We start from the raw sequence: 18,108 nt of genomic DNA, 5'->3' as shown, positions 1-18,108 counted from the left end.
AACAGGTGGAACAGTTTCAGAGACTCCTGCACCAGGTGGAACAGTTTCAGAGACTCTTGCACCAGGTGGGACAGTTTCAAAGACTCCTGCACCATGTGGGACAGGTTCGGAGACTCCTGCACCAGGTGGGTCAGTTTCAGACGCTCCTGCACCGGGTGGAACAATTTCAGAGACTCCTGCACCAGGTGGAACAGTTTCAGAGACCCCTGCAACAGGTGGAACAATTTCAGAGACTCCTGCACCAGGTGGAACAGGTTCAGAGACTCTTGCACCAGTTGGAACAGGTTCAGGGTCTCCTGTACAACGTGGAACAGGATCAGAGTCTCCAGCACCAGCTTGAACAGCTTCAGAGACTCCTGCACTAGGTGCGACAGGTTCATATACACCTGCACAATGTGGGACATGTTCAGAGATTCCTGTACAAGATGGGAGAAGTTCAAAGATTCCTAATGCAGGTGGGAAAGGTTCAGAGACACCTGAACCAGGTGGAACAGGTGCAGAGACTCTTGCACCAGGTCACACAGGTTCAGAGACTCCTGCACAAGATGGGAGAAGTTCGGAGATTCTTAATGCAGATGGGAAAGGTTCAGAGACACCTGAACCAGGTGAGACTGGTTCAGAGACTCCTGCACCAGGTGGAGCAGGGTCAGAGACTCCTGCACCAGGTGGAACAGTTTCAGAGACTCCTGCACCAGGGGGACAGGGTCAGAGACTCCTGCACCAGGTGGGACAGATTCAGCGACTCCTGGACCATGTTGAACAGCTTCAAAGACTCCTGCACCAGGTGGAACAGTTTCAGAGACTCCTGCACCAGGGGGACAGGGTCAGAGACACCTGCACCATGTTGAACAGCTTCAGAGTTTTCTGCAGCAGGTGACACAGGTTCGGAGACACCTGCACCAGGTGGGTCACTTTCAGAGACTCCTGCACCAGGAGGGTCAGTTTCAGAGACTGCTGCACCAGGTGGGTCAGTTTCAGATACTCCTGCACGAAGTGGAACAGTTTCAGAGACTCCTGCACCAGGTGGAACAGTTTCAGAGACTCCTGCAACAGGTGGAACAGTTTCAGAGACTCCTGCACCAGGTGGAACAGCTTCAGAGACTCTTCCACCAGGTGGGACAGTTTCAGAGACTCCTGCAGCAGGTGGAACAGTTTCAGAGACTCCTGCAACAGGTGGAACAGTTTCAGAGGCTCCTGCACCAGGTGGAACAGTTTCAGAGACTCTTGCACCAGGTGGGACAGTTTCAAAGACTCCTGCACCATGTGGGACAGGTTCGGAGACTCCTGCACCAGGTGGGTCAGTTTCAGACGCTCCTGCACCAGGTGGAACAATTTCAGAGACTCCTGCACCAGGTGGAACAGTTTCAGAGACCCCTGCAACAGGTGGAACAATTTCAGAGACTCCTGCACCAGGTGGAACAGATTCAGAGACTCTTGCACCAGTTGGAACAGGTTCAGGGTCTCCTGTACAACGTGGAACAGGATCAGAGTCTCCAGCACCAGCTTGAACAGCTTCAGAGACTCCTGCACTAGGTGCGACAGGTTCATATACACCTGCACAATGTGGGACATGTTCAGAGACTCCTGTACAAGATGGGAGAAGTTCAAAGATTCCTAATGCAGGTGGGAAAGGTTCAGAGACACCTGAACCAGGTGGAACAGGTGCAGAGACTCTTGCACCAGGTCACACAGGTTCAGAGACTCCTGCACAAGATGGGAGAAGTTCGGAGATTCTTAATGCAGATGGGAAAGGTTCAGAGACACCTGAACCAGGTGAGACTGGTTCAGAGACTCCTGCACCAGGTGGAGCAGGGTCAGAGACTCCTGCACCAGGTGGAACAGTTTCAGAGACTCCTGCACCAGGGGGACAGGGTCAGAGACTCCTGCACCAGGTGGGACAGATTCAGCGACTCCTGGACCATGTTGAACAGCTTCAAAGACTCCTGCACCAGGTGGAACAGTTTCAGAGACTCCTGCACCAGGGGGACAGGGTCAGAGACACCTGCACCATGTTGAACAGCTTCAGAGTTTTCTGCAGCAGGTGACACAGGTTCGGAGACACCTGCACCAGGTGGGTCACTTTCAGAGACTCCTGCACCAGGAGGGTCAGTTTCAGAGACTGCTGCACCAGGTGGGTCAGTTTCAGATACTCCTGCACGAAGTGGAACAGTTTCAGAGACTCCTGCACCAGGTGGAACAGTTTCAGAGACTCCTGCAACAGGTGCAACAGTTTCAGAGACTCCTGCACCAGGTGGAACAGCTTCAGAGACTCTTCCACCAGGTGGGACAGTTTCAGAGACTCCTGCAGCAGGTGGAACAGTTTCAGAGACTCCTGCAACAGGTGGAACAGTTTCAGAGGCTCCTGCACCAGGTGGAACAGTTTCAGAGACTCTTGCACCAGATGGGACAGTTTCAAAGACTCCTGCACGATGTGGGACAGTTTCAGAGACTCCTGCACCAGGTGGGTCAGTTACAGAAGCTCCTGCACCAGGTGGAACAATTGCAGAGACCCCTGCACCAGGTGGAACAGTTTCAGAGACTCCTGCAACAGGTGGAACAGCTTCAGAGACTCCTGCACCAGGTGGAACAGGTTCAGAGACACTTGCACCAGTTGGAATAGGTTCAGGGTCTCCTGTACCACGTGGAACAGGATCAGAGACTCCAGCAGCAGCTTGAACATCTTCAGAGACTCCTGCACTAGGTGCGACAGGTTCATATACACCTGCACAAGGTGGGACATGTTCAGAGTCTCCTGTACAAGATGGGAGAAGTTCAAAGATTCCTAATGCAGGTGGGAAAGGTTCAGAGACACCTGAACCAGGTGGAACAGGTGCAGAGACTCTTGCACCTGGTGGGAAATGTTCAGAGATTCCTGATGCAGGTGAGATTGGTTCAGAGACTCCTGCCCCAGGTGGGTCAGCTTCACAGTCTCCTGCACAAGATGGGAGAAGTTCGGAGATTCTTAATGCAGATGGGAAAGGTTCAGAGACACCTGAACCAGGTGAGACTGGTTCAGAGACTCCTGCACCAGGTGGAACAGAGTCAGAGACTCCTGCACCAGGTGGATCAGGGTTAAAGACTCCTGGACCAGGTGCGACAGTTTCAGAGACTCCTGCACCTGGTGAGTCAGTTTCAGAGACTCCTGCACCAGGGGGACAGGGTCAGAGACACCTGCACCATGTTGAACAGCTTCAGTGTTTTCTGCAGCAGGTGACACAGGTTCGGAGACACCTGCACCAGGTGGGTCACTTTCAGAGACTCCTACACCGTGTGGGTCAGTTTCAGATACTCCTGCACGAAGTGGAACAGGTTCAGAGACTCCTGCACCAGGTGGAACAGTTTCAGAGACTCCTGCACCAGGTGGAACAGTTTCAGAGACTCCTGCAACAGGTGGAACAGTTTCAGAGACTCCTGCACCAGGTGGAACAGTTTCAGAGACTCTTGCACCAGGTGGGACAGTTTCAGAGACTCCTGCACCAGGTGGAACAGTTTCAGAGACTCCTGCACCAGGTGGAACAGTTTCAGAGACTCTTGCACCAGGTGGGACAGTTTCAAAGACTCCTGCACCATGTGGGACAGGTTCAGAGCCTCCTGCACCAGGTGGGTCAGTTTGAGACGCTCCTGCACCAGGTGGAACAATTTCAGAGACTCCTGCAACAGGTGGAACAGTTTCAGAGACTCCTGCACCAGGTGGAACAGGTTCAGAGACTCCTGCACCAGATGGAACAGTTTCAGAGACTCTTCCACCAGGTGGGACAGTTTCAGAGACTCCTGCACCAGGTGGAACAGTTTCAGAGACCCCTGCAACAGGTGGAACAGTTTCAGAGACTCCTGCACCAGGTGGAACAGTTTCAGAGACTCTTGCACCAGGTGGGACAGTTTCAAAGACTCCTGCACCATGTGGGACAGGTTCGGAGACTCCTGCACCAGGTGGGTCAGTTTCAGACGCTCCTGCACCGGGTGGAACAATTTCAGAGACTCCTGCACCAGGTGGAACAGTTTCAGAGACCCCTGCAACAGGTGGAACAATTTCAGAGACTCCTGCACCAGGTGGAACAGGTTCAGAGACTCTTGCACCAGTTGGAACAGGTTCAGGGTCTCCTGTACAACGTGGAACAGGATCAGAGTCTCCAGCACCAGCTTGAACAGCTTCAGAGACTCCTGCACTAGGTGCGACAGGTTCATATACACCTGCACAATGTGGGACATGTTCAGAGATTCCTGTACAAGATGGGAGAAGTTCAAAGATTCCTAATGCAGGTGGGAAAGGTTCAGAGACACCTGAACCAGGTGGAACAGGTGCAGAGACTCTTGCACCAGGTCACACAGGTTCAGAGACTCCTGCACAAGATGGGAGAAGTTCGGAGATTCTTAATGCAGATGGGAAAGGTTCAGAGACACCTGAACCAGGTGAGACTGGTTCAGAGACTCCTGCACCAGGTGGAGCAGGGTCAGAGACTCCTGCACCAGGTGGAACAGTTTCAGAGACTCCTGCACCAGGGGGACAGGGTCAGAGACTCCTGCACCAGGTGGGACAGATTCAGCGACTCCTGGACCATGTTGAACAGCTTCAAAGACTCCTGCACCAGGTGGAACAGTTTCAGAGACTCCTGCACCAGGGGGACAGGGTCAGAGACACCTGCACCATGTTGAACAGCTTCAGAGTTTTCTGCAGCAGGTGACACAGGTTCGGAGACACCTGCACCAGGTGGGTCACTTTCAGAGACTCCTGCACCAGGAGGGTCAGTTTCAGAGACTGCTGCACCAGGTGGGTCAGTTTCAGATACTCCTGCACGAAGTGGAACAGTTTCAGAGACTCCTGCACCAGGTGGAACAGTTTCAGAGACTCCTGCAACAGGTGCAACAGTTTCAGAGACTCCTGCACCAGGTGGAACAGCTTCAGAGACTCTTCCACCAGGTGGGACAGTTTCAGAGACTCCTGCAGCAGGTGGAACAGTTTCAGAGACTCCTGCAACAGGTGGAACAGTTTCAGAGGCTCCTGCACCAGGTGGAACAGTTTCAGAGACTCTTGCACCAGATGGGACAGTTTCAAAGACTCCTGCACGATGTGGGACAGTTTCAGAGACTCCTGCACCAGGTGGGTCAGTTACAGACGCACCTGCACCAGGTGGAACAATTTCAGAGACCACTGCACCAGGTGGAACAGTTTCAGAGACTCCTGCAACAGGTGGAACAGCTTCAGAGACTCCTGCACCAGGTGGAACAGGTTCAGAGACTCTTGCACCAGCTGGAATAGGTTCAGGGTCTCCTGTACCACGTGGAACAGGATCAGAGACTCCAGCACCAGCTTGAACAGCTTCAGAGACTCCTGCACTAGGTGCGACAGGTTCATATACACCTGCACAAGGTGGGACATGTTCAGAGACTCCTGTACAAGATGGGAGAAGTTCAAAGATTCCTAATGCAGGTGGGAAAGGTTCAGAGACACCTGAACCAGGTGGAACAGGTGCAGAGACTCTTGCACCTGGTGGGAAATGTTCAGAGATTCCTGATGCAGGTGAGATTGGTTCAGAGACTCCTGCCCCAGGTGGGTCAGCTTCAGAGTCTCCTGCACAAGATGGGAGAAGTTCGGAGATTCTTAATGCAGATGGGAAAGGTTCAGAGACTCCTGCACCAGCTGGAACAGGGTCAGAGACTCCTGCACCAGTTGGAACAGAGTCAGAGACTCCTGCACCAGGTGGATCAGGGTCAAAGACTCCTGGACCAGGTGCGACAGTTTCAGAGACTCCTGCACCTGGTGAGTCAGTTTCAGAGACTCCTGCACCAGGGGGACAGGGTCAGAGACACCTGCACCATGTTGAACAGCTTCAGTGTTTTCTGCAGCAGGTGACACAGGTTCGGAGACACCTGCACCAGGTGGGTCACTTTCAGAGACTCCTACACCGTGTGGGTCAGTTTCAGATACTCCTGCACGAAGTGGAACAGGTTCAGAGACTCCTGCACCAGGTGGAACAGTTTCAGAGACTCCTGCACCAGGTGGAACAGTTTCAGAGACTCCTGCAACAGGTGGAACAGTTTCAGAGACTCCTGCACCAGGTGGAACAGTTTCAGAGACTCTTGCACCAGGTGGGACAGTTTCAGAGACTCCTGCACCAGGTGGAACAGTTTCAGAGACTCCTGCACCAGGTGGAACAGTTTCAGAGACTCTTGCACCAGGTGGGACAGTTTCAAAGACTCCTGCACCATGTGGGACAGGTTCAGAGCCTCCTGCACCAGGTGGGTCAGTTTGAGACGCTCCTGCACCAGGTGGAACAATTTCAGAGACTCCTGCAACAGGTGGAACAGTTTCAGAGACTCCTGCACCAGGTGGAACAGGTTCAGAGACTCCTGCACCAGATGGAACAGTTTCAGAGACTCTTCCACCAGGTGGGACAGTTTCAGAGACTCCTGCACCAGGTGGAACAGTTTCAGAGACCCCTGCAACAGGTGGAACAGTTTCAGAGACTCCTGCACCAGGTGGAACAGTTTCAGAAACTCTTGCACCAGGTGGGACAGTTTCAAAGACTCCTGCACCATGTGGGACAGGTTCGGAGACTCCTGCACCAGGTGGGTCAGTTTCAGACGCTCCTGCACCGGGTGGAACAATTTCAGAGACTCCTGCACCAGGTGGAACAGTTTCAGAGACCCCTGCAACAGGTGGAACAATTTCAGAGACTCCTGCACCAGGTGGAACAGGTTCAGAGACTCTTGCACCAGTTGGAACAGGTTCAGGGTCTCCTGTACAACGTGGAACAGGATCAGAGTCTCCAGCACCAGCTTGAACAGCTTCAGAGACTCCTGCACTAGGTGCGACAGGTTCATATACACCTGCACAATGTGGGACATGTTCAGAGATTCCTGTACAAGATGGGAGAAGTTCAAAGATTCCTAATGCAGGTGGGAAAGGTTCAGAGACACCTGAACCAGGTGGAACAGGTGCAGAGACTCTTGCACCAGGTCACACAGGTTCAGAGACTCCTGCACAAGATGGGAGAAGTTCGGAGATTCTTAATGCAGATGGGAAAGGTTCAGAGACACCTGAACCAGGTGAGACTGGTTCAGAGACTCCTGCACCAGGTGGAGCAGGGTCAGAGACTCCTGCACCAGGTGGAACAGTTTCAGAGACTCCTGCACCAGGGGGACAGGGTCAGAGACTCCTGCACCAGGTGGGACAGATTCAGCGACTCCTGGACCATGTTGAACAGCTTCAAAGACTCCTGCACCAGGTGGAACAGTTTCAGAGACTCCTGCACCAGGGGGACAGGGTCAGAGACACCTGCACCATGTTGAACAGCTTCAGAGTTTTCTGCAGCAGGTGACACAGGTTCGGAGACACCTGCACCAGGTGGGTCACTTTCAGAGACTCCTGCACCAGGAGGGTCAGTTTCAGAGACTGCTGCACCAGGTGGGTCAGTTTCAGATACTCCTGCACGAAGTGGAACAGTTTCAGAGACTCCTGCACCAGGTGGAACAGTTTCAGAGACTCCTGCAACAGGTGGAACAGTTTCAGAGACTCCTGCACCAGGTGGAACAGCTTCAGAGACTCTTCCACCAGGTGGGACAGTTTCAGAGACTCCTGCAGCAGGTGGAACAGTTTCAGAGACTCCTGCAACAGGTGGAACAGTTTCAGAGGCTCCTGCACCAGGTGGAACAGTTTCAGAGACTCTTGCACCAGATGGGACAGTTTCAAAGACTCCTGCACGATGTGGGACAGTTTCAGAGACTCCTGCACCAGGTGGGTCAGTTACAGACGCACCTGCACCAGGTGGAACAATTTCAGAGACCACTGCACCAGGTGGAACAGTTTCAGAGACTCCTGCAACAGGTGGAACAGCTTCAGAGACTCCTGCACCAGGTGGAACAGGTTCAGAGACTCTTGCACCAGCTGGAATAGGTTCAGGGTCTCCTGTACCACGTGGAACAGGATCAGAGACTCCAGCACCAGCTTGAACAGCTTCAGAGACTCCTGCACTAGGTGCGACAGGTTCATATACACCTGCACAAGGTGGGACATGTTCAGAGACTCCTGTACAAGATGGGAGAAGTTCAAAGATTCCTAATGCAGGTGGGAAAGGTTCAGAGACACCTGAACCAGGTGGAACAGGTGCAGAGACTCTTGCACCTGGTGGGAAATGTTCAGAGATTCCTGATGCAGGTGAGATTGGTTCAGAGACTCCTGCCCCAGGTGGGTCAGCTTCAGAGTCTCCTGCACAAGATGGGAGAAGTTCGGAGATTCTTAATGCAGATGGGAAAGGTTCAGAGACTCCTGCACCAGCTGGAACAGGGTCAGAGACTCCTGCACCAGTTGGAACAGAGTCAGAGACTCCTGCACCAGGTGGATCAGGGTCAAAGACTCCTGGACCAGGTGCGACAGTTTCAGAGACTCCTGCACCTGGTGAGTCAGTTTCAGAGACTCCTGCACCAGGGGGACAGGGTCAGAGACACCTGCACCATGTTGAACAGCTTCAGTGTTTTCTGCAGCAGGTGACACAGGTTCGGAGACACCTGCACCAGGTGGGTCACTTTCAGAGCCTCCTGCACTAGAAGGGTCAGTTTCAGAGTCTCCTGCACCGTGTGGGTCAGTTTCAGATACTCCTGCACGAAGTGAAACAGGTTCAGAGACTCCTGCACCAGGTGGAACAGTTTCAGAGACTCCTGCACCAGGTGCAACAGTTTCAGAGCCTCCTGCAACAGGTGGAACAGTTTCAGAGACTCCTGCACAAGGTGGAACAGTTTCAGAGACTCTTGCACCAGGTGGGACAGTTTCAGAGACTCCTGCACCAGGTGGAACAGTTTCAGAGACTCTTGCACCAGGTGGGACAGTTTCAAAGACTCCTGCACCATGTGGGACAGGTTCAGAGACTCCTGCACCAGGTGCGTCAGTTTCAGACGCTCCTGCACCAGGTGGAACAATTTCAGAGACTCCTGCACCAGGTGGAACAGTTTCAGAGACTCCTGCAACAGGTGGAACAGGTTCAGAGACTCCTGCACCAGGTGGAACAGGTTCAGAGACTCCTGCACAAGGTGGAACAGTTTCAGAGACTCTTGCACCAGGTGGGACAGTTTCAGAGACTCCTGCACCAGGTGGAACTGTTTCCGAGACTCCTGCAACAGGTGGAACAGTTTCAGAGACTCCTGCACCATGTGGGACAGTTTCAGAGACTCCTGCACCAGGTGGGTCAGTTACAGAAGCTCCTGCACCAGGTGGAACAATTGCAGAGACCCCTGCACCAGGTGGAACAGTTTCAGAGACTCCTGCAACAGGTGGAACAGCTTCAGAGACTCCTGCACCAGGTGGAACAGGTTCAGAGACTCTTGCACCAGTTGGAATAGGTTCAGGGTCTCCTGTACCACGTGGAACAGGATCAGAGACTCCAGCAGCAGCTTGAACATCTTCAGAGACTCCTGCACTAGGTGCGACAGGTTCATATACACCTGCACAAGGTGGGACATGTTCAGAGACTCCTGTACAAGATGGGAGAAGTTCAAAGATTCCTAATGCAGGTGGGAAAGGTTCAGAGACACCTGAACCAGGTGGAACAGGTGCAGAGACTCTTGCACCTGGTGGGAAATGTTCAGAGATTCCTGATGCAGGTGAGATTGGTTCAGAGACTCCTGCCCCAGGTGGGTCAGCTTCAGAGTCTCCTGCACAAGATGGGAGAAGTTCGGAGATTCTTAATGCAGATGGGAAAGGTTCAGAGACACCTGAACCAGGTGAGACTGGTTCAGAGACTCCTGCACCAGGTGGAACAGAGTCAGAGACTCCTGCACCAGGTGGATCAGGGTTAAAGACTCCTGGACCAGGTGCGACAGTTTCAGAGACTCCTGCACCTGGTGAGTCAGTTTCAGAGACTCCTGCACCAGGGGGACAGGGTCAGAGACACCTGCACCATGTTGAACAGCTTCAGTGTTTTCTGCAGCAGGTGACACAGATTCGGAGACACCTGCACCAGGTGGGTCACTTTCAGAGACTCCTACACCGTGTGGGTCAGTTTCAGATACTCCTGCACGAAGTGGAACAGGTTCAGAGACTCCTGCACCAGGTGGAACAGTTTCAGAGACTCCTGCACCAGGTGGAACAGTTTCAGAGACTCCTGCAACAGGTGGAACAGTTTCAGAGACTCCTGCACCAGGTGGAACAGTTTCAGAGACTCTTGCACCAGGTGGGACAGTTTCAGAGACTCCTGCACCAGGTGGAACAGTTTCAGAGACTCCTGCGCCAGGTGGAACAGTTTCAGAGACTCTTGCACCAGGTGGGACAGTTTCAAAGACTCCTGCACCATGTGGGACAGGTTCAGAGCCTCCTGCACCAGGTGGGTCAGTTTGAGACGCTCCTGCACCAGGTGGAACAATTTCAGAGACTCCTACACCAGGTGGAACAGTTTCAGAGACTCCTGCAACAGGTGGAACAGTTTCAGAGACTCCTGCACCAGGTGGAACAGGTTCAGAGACTCCTGCACCAGATGGAACAGTTTCAGAGACTCTTGCACCAGGTGGGACAGTTTCAGAGACTCCTGCACCAGGTGGAACAGTTTCAGAGACTCCTGCAACAGGTGGAACAGTTTCAGAGACTCCTGCACCAGGTGGAACAGTTTCAGAGACTCTTGCACCAGGTGGGACAGTTTCAAAGACTCCTGCACCATGTGGGACAGGTTCGGAGACTCCTGCACCAGGTGGGTCAGTTTCAGACGCTCCTGCACCAGGTGGAACAATTTCAGAGACTCCTGCACCAGGTGGAACAGTTTCAGAGACTCCTGCAACAGGTGGAACAATTTCAGAGACTCCTGCACCAGGTGGAACAGGTTCAGAGACTCTTGCACCAGTTGGAATAGGTTCAGGGTCTCCTGTACAACGTGGAACAGGATCAGAGTCTCCAGCACCAGCTTGAACAGCTTCAGAGACTCCTGCACTAGGTGCGACAGGTTCATATACACCTGCACAATGTGGGACATGTTCAGAGACTCCTGTACAAGATGGGAGAACTTCAAAGATTCCTAATGCAAGTGGGAAAGGTTCAGAGACACCTGAACCAGGTGGAACAGGTGCAGAGACTCTTGCACCAGGTCACACAGGTTCAGAGACTCCTGCACAAGATGGGAGAAGTTCGGAGATTCTTAATGCAGATGGGAAAGGTTCAGAGACACCTGAACCAGGTGAGACTGGTTCAGAGACTCCTGCACCAGGTGGAGCAGGGTCAGAGACTCCTGCACCAGGTGGAACAGTTTCAGAGACTCCTGCACCAGGGGGACAGGGTCAGAGACTCCTGCACCAGTTGGGACAGATTCAGCGACTCCTGGACCATGTTGAACAGCTTCAAAGACTCCTGCACCAGGTGGAACAGTTTCAGAGACTCCTGCACCAGGGGGACAGGGTCAGAGACACCTGCACCATGTTGAACAGCTTCAGAGTTTTCTGCAGCAGGTGACACAGGTTCGGAGACACCTGCACCAGGTGGGTCACTTTCAGAGACTCCTGCACCAGGAGGGTCAGTTTCAGAGACTGCTGCACCAGGTGGGTCAGTTTCAGATACTCCTGCACGAAGTGGAACAGTTTCAGAGACTCCTGCACCAGGTGGAACAGTTTCAGAGACTCCTGCAACAGGTGGAACAGTTTCAGAGACTCCTGCACCAGGTGGAACAGCTTCAGAGACTCTTCCACCAGGTGGGACAGTTTCAGCGACTCCTGCACCAGGTGGAACAGTTTCAGAGACTCCTGCAACAGGTGGAACAGTTTCAGAGGCTCCTGCACCAGGTGGAACAGTTTCAGAGACTCCTGCACCAGGTGGGACAGTTTCAAAGACTCCTGCACGATGTGGGACAGTTTCAGAGACTCCTGCACCAGGTGGGTCAGTTACAGACGCTCCTGCACCAGGTGGAACAATTTCAGAGACCACTGCACCAGGTGGAACAGTTTCAGAGACTCCTGCAACAGGTGGAACAGCTTCAGAGACTCCTGCACCAGGTGGAACAGGTTCAGAGACTCTTGCACCAGTTGGAACAGGTTCAGGATCTCCTGTACCACGTGGAACAGGATCAGAGACTCCAGCACCAGCTTGAAAAGCTTCAGAGACTCCTGCACTAGGTGCGAGAGGTTCATATACACCTGCACAAGGTGGGACATGTTCAGAGACTCCTGTACAAGATGGGAGAAGTTCAAAGATTCCTAATGCAGGTGGGAAAGGTTCAGAGACACCTGAACCTGGTGGAACAGGTGCAGAGACTCTTGCACCTGGTGGGAAATGTTCAGAGATTCCTGATGCAGGTGAGACAGGTTCAGAGACTCCTGCCCCAGGTGGGTCAGCTTCAGAGTCTCCTGCACAAGAAGGGAGAAGTTCGGAGATTCTTAATGCAGATGGGAAAGGTTCAGAGACACCTGAACCAGGTGAGACTAGTTCAGAGACTCCTGCACCAGGTGGAACAGGTTCAGAGACTCCTGCACCAGAGGGACAAGGTTCAGAGACTCCTGCACCAGGTCACACAGTTTCAGATACTCATGCACCAGGTGGAACAGTTTCAGAAACTCCTGCACCAGGTGGAACAGTTTCAGAGACTCCTGTACCTGGTGGGACAGGTTCAAAGACTCCTGCACAAGGTGGAACAGGTTCAGAGACTCCTGCAACGTCAGACAGGTTCAGAGACTCCTGCACCATGTGGGACAGGCTCAGGGGACTCCTGGACCAGGTAGGACAGGTTCAGTGACTCTTCCACCAGCTGGGACAGGTTCAGAGACTCCTGCACCAGGTGGGCCAGGTTCAGCGACTCCTGGACCAGGTGGAACAGTTTCATAGACTCTTGCACCAGGTGGAACAGTTTCCGAGACTCCTGCACCAGGTGGAACAGGTTCAGAGACTCTTGCACCAGTTGGAACAGGTTCAGGGTCTCCTGTACCACGTGGAACAGGATCAGAGACTCCAGCACCAGCTTGAACAGCTTCAGAGACTCCTGCACTAGGTACGACAGGTTCAGATACACCTGCACAAGGTGGGACATGTTCAGAGGCTCCTGTACAAGATGGGAGAAGTTCAAAGATTCCTAATGCAGGTGGGAAAGGTTCAGAGACACCTGAACCAGGTGAGACAGGTTCAGAGACTCCTGCATAGAGGGACAAGGTTCAGAGACTCCTGCAACAGGTGGACAGGTGCAGAGACTCTTGCACCAGGTGGGAAATGTTCAGAGATTCCTGATGCAGGTGGGAAAGGTTCAGAGACACCTGAACCAGGTGAGACTAGTTCAGAGACTCCTGCACCAGGTGGAAAAGGTTCAGAGACTCCTGCACCAGAGGGACAAGGTTCAGAGACTCCTGCACCAGGTCACACAGGTTCAGAGACTCCTGCACAAGATGGGAGAAGTTCGGAGATTCTTAATGCAGATGGGAAAGGTTCAGAGACACCTGAACCAGGTGAGACTGGTTCAGAGACTCCTGCACCAGGTGGAGCAGGGTCAGAGACTCCTGCACCAGGTGGAACAGTTTCAGAGACTCCTGCACCAGGTGGAACAGTTTCAGAGACTCCTGCACCAGGGGGACAGGGTCAGAGACACCTGCACCATGTTGAACAGCTTCAGAGTTTTCTGCAGCAGGTGACACAGGTTCGGAGACACCTGCACCAGGTGGGTCACTTTCAGAGACTCCTGCACCAGGAGGGTCAGTTTCAGAGACTGCTGCACCAGGTGGGTCAGTTTCAGATACTCCTGCACGAAGTGGAACAGTTTCAGAGACACCTGCACCAGGTGGAACAGTTTCAGAGACTCCTGCAACAGGTGGAACAGTTTCAGAGACTCCTGCACCAGGTGGTACAGCTTCAGAGACTCTTCCACCAGGTGGGACAGTTTCAGAGACTCCTGCACCAGGTGGAACAGTTTCAGAGACTCCTGCAACAGGTGGAACAGTTTCAGAGACTCCTGCACCAGGTGGAACTGTTTCAGAGACTCTTGCACCAGGTGGGACAGTTTCAAAGACTCCTGCACGATGTGGGACAGTTTCAGAGACTCCTGCACCAGGTGGGTCAGTTACAGACGCTCCTGCACCAGGTGGAACAATTTCAGAGACCACTGCAGCAGGTGGAACAGTTTCAGAGACTCCTGCAACAGGTGGAACAGCTTCAGAGACTCCTGCACCAGGTGGAACAGGTTCAGAGACTCTTGCACCAGTTGGAACAGGTTCAGGGTCTCCTGTACCACGTGGAACAGGATCAGAGACTCCAGCACCAGCTTGAACAGGTTCAGAGACTCCTGCACCAGGTGGGCCAGGTTCAGCGACTCCTGGACCAGGTGGAACAGTTTCATAGACTCTTGCACCAGGTGTGACAGTTTCAGAGACTCCTGCACCAGGTGGAACAGTTTCAGAGACTCCTGCAACAGGTGGAACAGTTTCAGAGACTCCTGCACCAGGTGGAACAGTTTCAGAGACTCCTGCACCAGGTCACACAGTTTCAGATACTCCTGCACCAGGTGGAACAGTTTCAGAAACTCCTGCACCAGGTGGAACAGTTTCAGAGACTCCTGTACCTGGTGGGACAGGTTCAAAGACTCCTGCACCAGGTGGGGCAGGCTCAGGGGACTCCCGGACCAGGTAGGACAGGTTCAGAGACTCCTGGACTAGGTGGGACAGGTTCAGTGACTCTTCCACCAGTTGGGACAGGTTCAGAGACTCCTGCACCAGGTGGGCCAGGTTCAGCGACTCCTGGACCAGGTGGAACAGTTGCATAGACTCTTGCACCAGGTGTGACAGTTTCAGAGACTCCTGCACCAGGTGGAACAGTTTCAGAGACTCCTGCACCAGGTGGGCCAGGTTCAGCGACTCCTGGACCAGGTGGAACAGGTTCAGAGACTCCTGCAACAGGTGGAACAGTTTCAGAGACTCCTGCACCAGGTGGAACAGGTTCAGAGACTCCTGCACCAGGTGGAACAGATTCATAGAGTCTTCCACCAGGTGTGACAGTTTCAGTGACTCCTGCACCAGGTGGAACAGTTTCAGAGACTCCTGCAACAGGTGGAACAGTTTCAGAGACTCCTGCACAAGGTCACACAGTTTCAGAGACTCTTGCACCAGGTGGGACAGTTTCAAAGACTCCTGCACCATGTGGGACAGGTTCAGAGTCTCCTGCACCAGGTGGGTCAGTTTCAGACGCTCCTGCACCAGGTGGAACGATTTCAGAGACTCCTGCACCAGGTGGAACAGTTTCAGAGACTCCTGCAACAGGTGGAACAGTTTCAGAGACTCCTGCACCAGGTGGAACAGGTTCAGAGACTCTTGCACCAGTTCGAACAGGTTCAGGGTCTCCTGTACCACGTGGAACAGGATCAGAGACTCCAGCACCAGCTTGAACAGCTTCAGAGTCTCCTGCACTAGGTGCGAGAGGTTCATATACACCTGCACAAGGTGGGACATGTTCGGAGACTCCTGTACAAGATGGGAGAAGTTCAAAGATTCCTAATGCAGGTGGGAAAGGTTCGGAGACACCTGAACCTGGTGGAACAGGTGCAGAGACTCTTGCACCTGGTGGGAAATGTTCAGAGATTCCTGATGCAGGTGAGACAGGTTCAGAGACTCCTGCCCCAGGTGGGTCAGCTTCAGACTCTCCTGCACCAGGTCACACAGGTTCAGAGACTCCTGCACAAGATGGGAGAAGTTCGGAGATTCTTAATTCAGATGGGAAAGGTTCAGAGACACCTGAACCAGGTGAGACTGGTTCAGAGACTCCTGCACCAGGTGGAGCAGGTTCCGAGTCTCCTGCACCAGTTGGAACAGATACAGAGACTCCTGCACCAGGTGGAACAGGTTCAAAGACACCTGCACCAGGTGGAACAGTTTCAGAGACTCCTGAACCAGGTGGGACAGTTTCAAAGACTCCTGCACCAGGTGGAACAGGTTCGGAGACTCCTGCAACAAGTCAGACAGGTTCAGAGACTCCTGCACCATGTGGGACAGGTTCAGAGACTCCTGGACCCGGTAGGGCAGGTTCAGAGACTCCTGGACTAGTTGGGACAGGTTCAGTGACTCTTGCACCAGTTGGGACAGGTTCAGAGACTCCTGCACCAGGTGGGCCAGGTTCAGCGACTCCTGGACCAGGTGCGACAGTTTCAGAGACTCCTGCACCAGGTGGGTCAGTTTCAGAGACTCCTGTACCAGGTGGAACAGTTTCAGAGACTCCTGCACCAGGTGGAACAGTTTCAGAAACTCCTGCACAGGGTGGAACAGTTTCAGAGACTCCTGCACCAGGTGGTACAAGTTCAAAGACTCCTGCACCAGTTGGAACAGGTTCAGAGACAACTGCACCAGGTGGAACAGGTTCAGAGACTGCTGCAACAGGTGGAACAGGTTCAAAGACTCCTGCAGCAGGTGGAACAGTTTCAGAGACTGCTGTACCAGGTGGGACAGGTTCAAGGACTCCTGCACCATGTGGAATAGGTTCAGAGACTCCTGCAACAAGTCAGACACGTTCAGAGACTCCTGCATCATGTGGGACAGGTTCAGAGACTCCTGCACCAGGTGGGTCAGTTTCAGAGGCTCCTGCACCAGGTGAGTCAGTTTCAGAGACACCTGCACCAGGTGGGTCAGTTTCAGAGACTCCTGCACCAGGTGGAACAGTTTCAGAGACTCCTGCAACAGGTGGAACAGTTTCAGAGACTCCTGCACCAGGTGGAACAGGTTCAGAGACTCTTGCACCAGTTGGAACAGGTTCAGGGTCTCCTGTACCACGTGGAACAGGATCAGAGTCTCCAGCACCAGCTTGAACAGCTTCAGAGACTCCTGCACTAGGTGCGACAGGTTCATATACACCTGCACAAGGTGGGACATGTTCAGAGACTCCTGTACAAGATGGGAGACGTTCAAAGATTCCTAATGCAGGTGGGAAAGGTTCAGAGACACCTGAACCAGGTGGAACAGGTGCAGAGACTCTTGCACCAGGTCACACAGGTTCAGAGACTCCTGCACAAGATGGGAGAAGTTCGGAGATTCTTAATGCAGATGGGAAAGGTTCAGAGACACCTGAACCAGGTGAGACTGGTTCAGAGACTCCTGCACCAGGTGGAGCAGGGTCAGAGACTCCTGCACCAGGTGGAACAGTTTCAGAGACTCCTGCACCAGGCGGACAGGGTCAGAGACTCCTGCACCAGGTGGGACATGTTCAGAGACTCCTGTACAAGATGGGAGAAGTTCAAAGATTCCTAATGCAGGTGGGAAAGGTTCAGAGACACCTGAACCTGGTGGAACAGGTGCAGAGACTCTTGCACCTGGTGGGAAATGTTCAGAGATTCCTGATGCAGGTGAGACACGTTCAGAGACTCCTGCCCCAGGTGGGTCAGCTTCAGAGTCTCCTGCACAAGATGGGAGAAGTTCGGAGATTCTTAATGCAGATGGGAAAGGTTCAGAGACACCTGAACCAGGTGAGACTGGTTCAGAGACTCCTGCACCAGGTGGAACAGGTTCAGAGACTCCTGCACCAGAGGGACAAGGTTCAGAGACTCCTGCACCAGGTCACACAGTTTCAGATTCTCCTGCACCAGGTGGAACAGTTTCAGAGACTCCTGCACCAGGTGGAACAGTTTCAGAGACTCCTGTACCTGGTGGGACAGGTTCAAAGACTCCTGCACCAGGTGGAACAGGTTCAGAGACTCCTGCAACAAGTCAGACAGGTTCAGAGACTCCTGCACCATGTGGGACAGGCTCAGGGGACTCCTGGACCAGGTAGGACAGGTTCAGAGACTCCTGGACTAGGTGGGACAGGTTCAGTGACTCTTCCACCAGTTGGGACAGGTTCAGAGACTCCTGCACCAGGTGGGCCAGGTTCAGCGACTCCTGGACCAGGTGGAACAGTTTCAGAGACTCCTGCACCAGGTGGAACAGTTTCCGAGACTCCTGCACCAGGTGGAACAGGTTCAGAGACTCTTGCACCAGTTGGAACAGGTTCAGGATCTCCTGTACCACGTGGAACAGGATCAGAGACTCCTGCACTAGGTGCGACAGGTTCAGTTACACCTGCACAAGGTGGGACATGTTCAGAGGCTCCTGTACAAGATGGGAGAAGTTCAAAGATTCCTAATGCAGGTGGGAAAGGTTCAGAGACACCTGAACCAGGTGAGACAGGTTCAGAGACTCCTGCACCAG

The sequence above is a fragment of the Hemitrygon akajei genome, chromosome 22, assembly GCF_048418815.1.
Source record: "Hemitrygon akajei chromosome 22, sHemAka1.3, whole genome shotgun sequence".
In the NCBI taxonomy this organism is placed as follows: Eukaryota; Metazoa; Chordata; class Chondrichthyes; order Myliobatiformes; family Dasyatidae; genus Hemitrygon; species Hemitrygon akajei.
The sequence above is the reverse complement of the archived record's forward strand: the minus strand, read 5'-3'. Positions refer to the sequence as shown.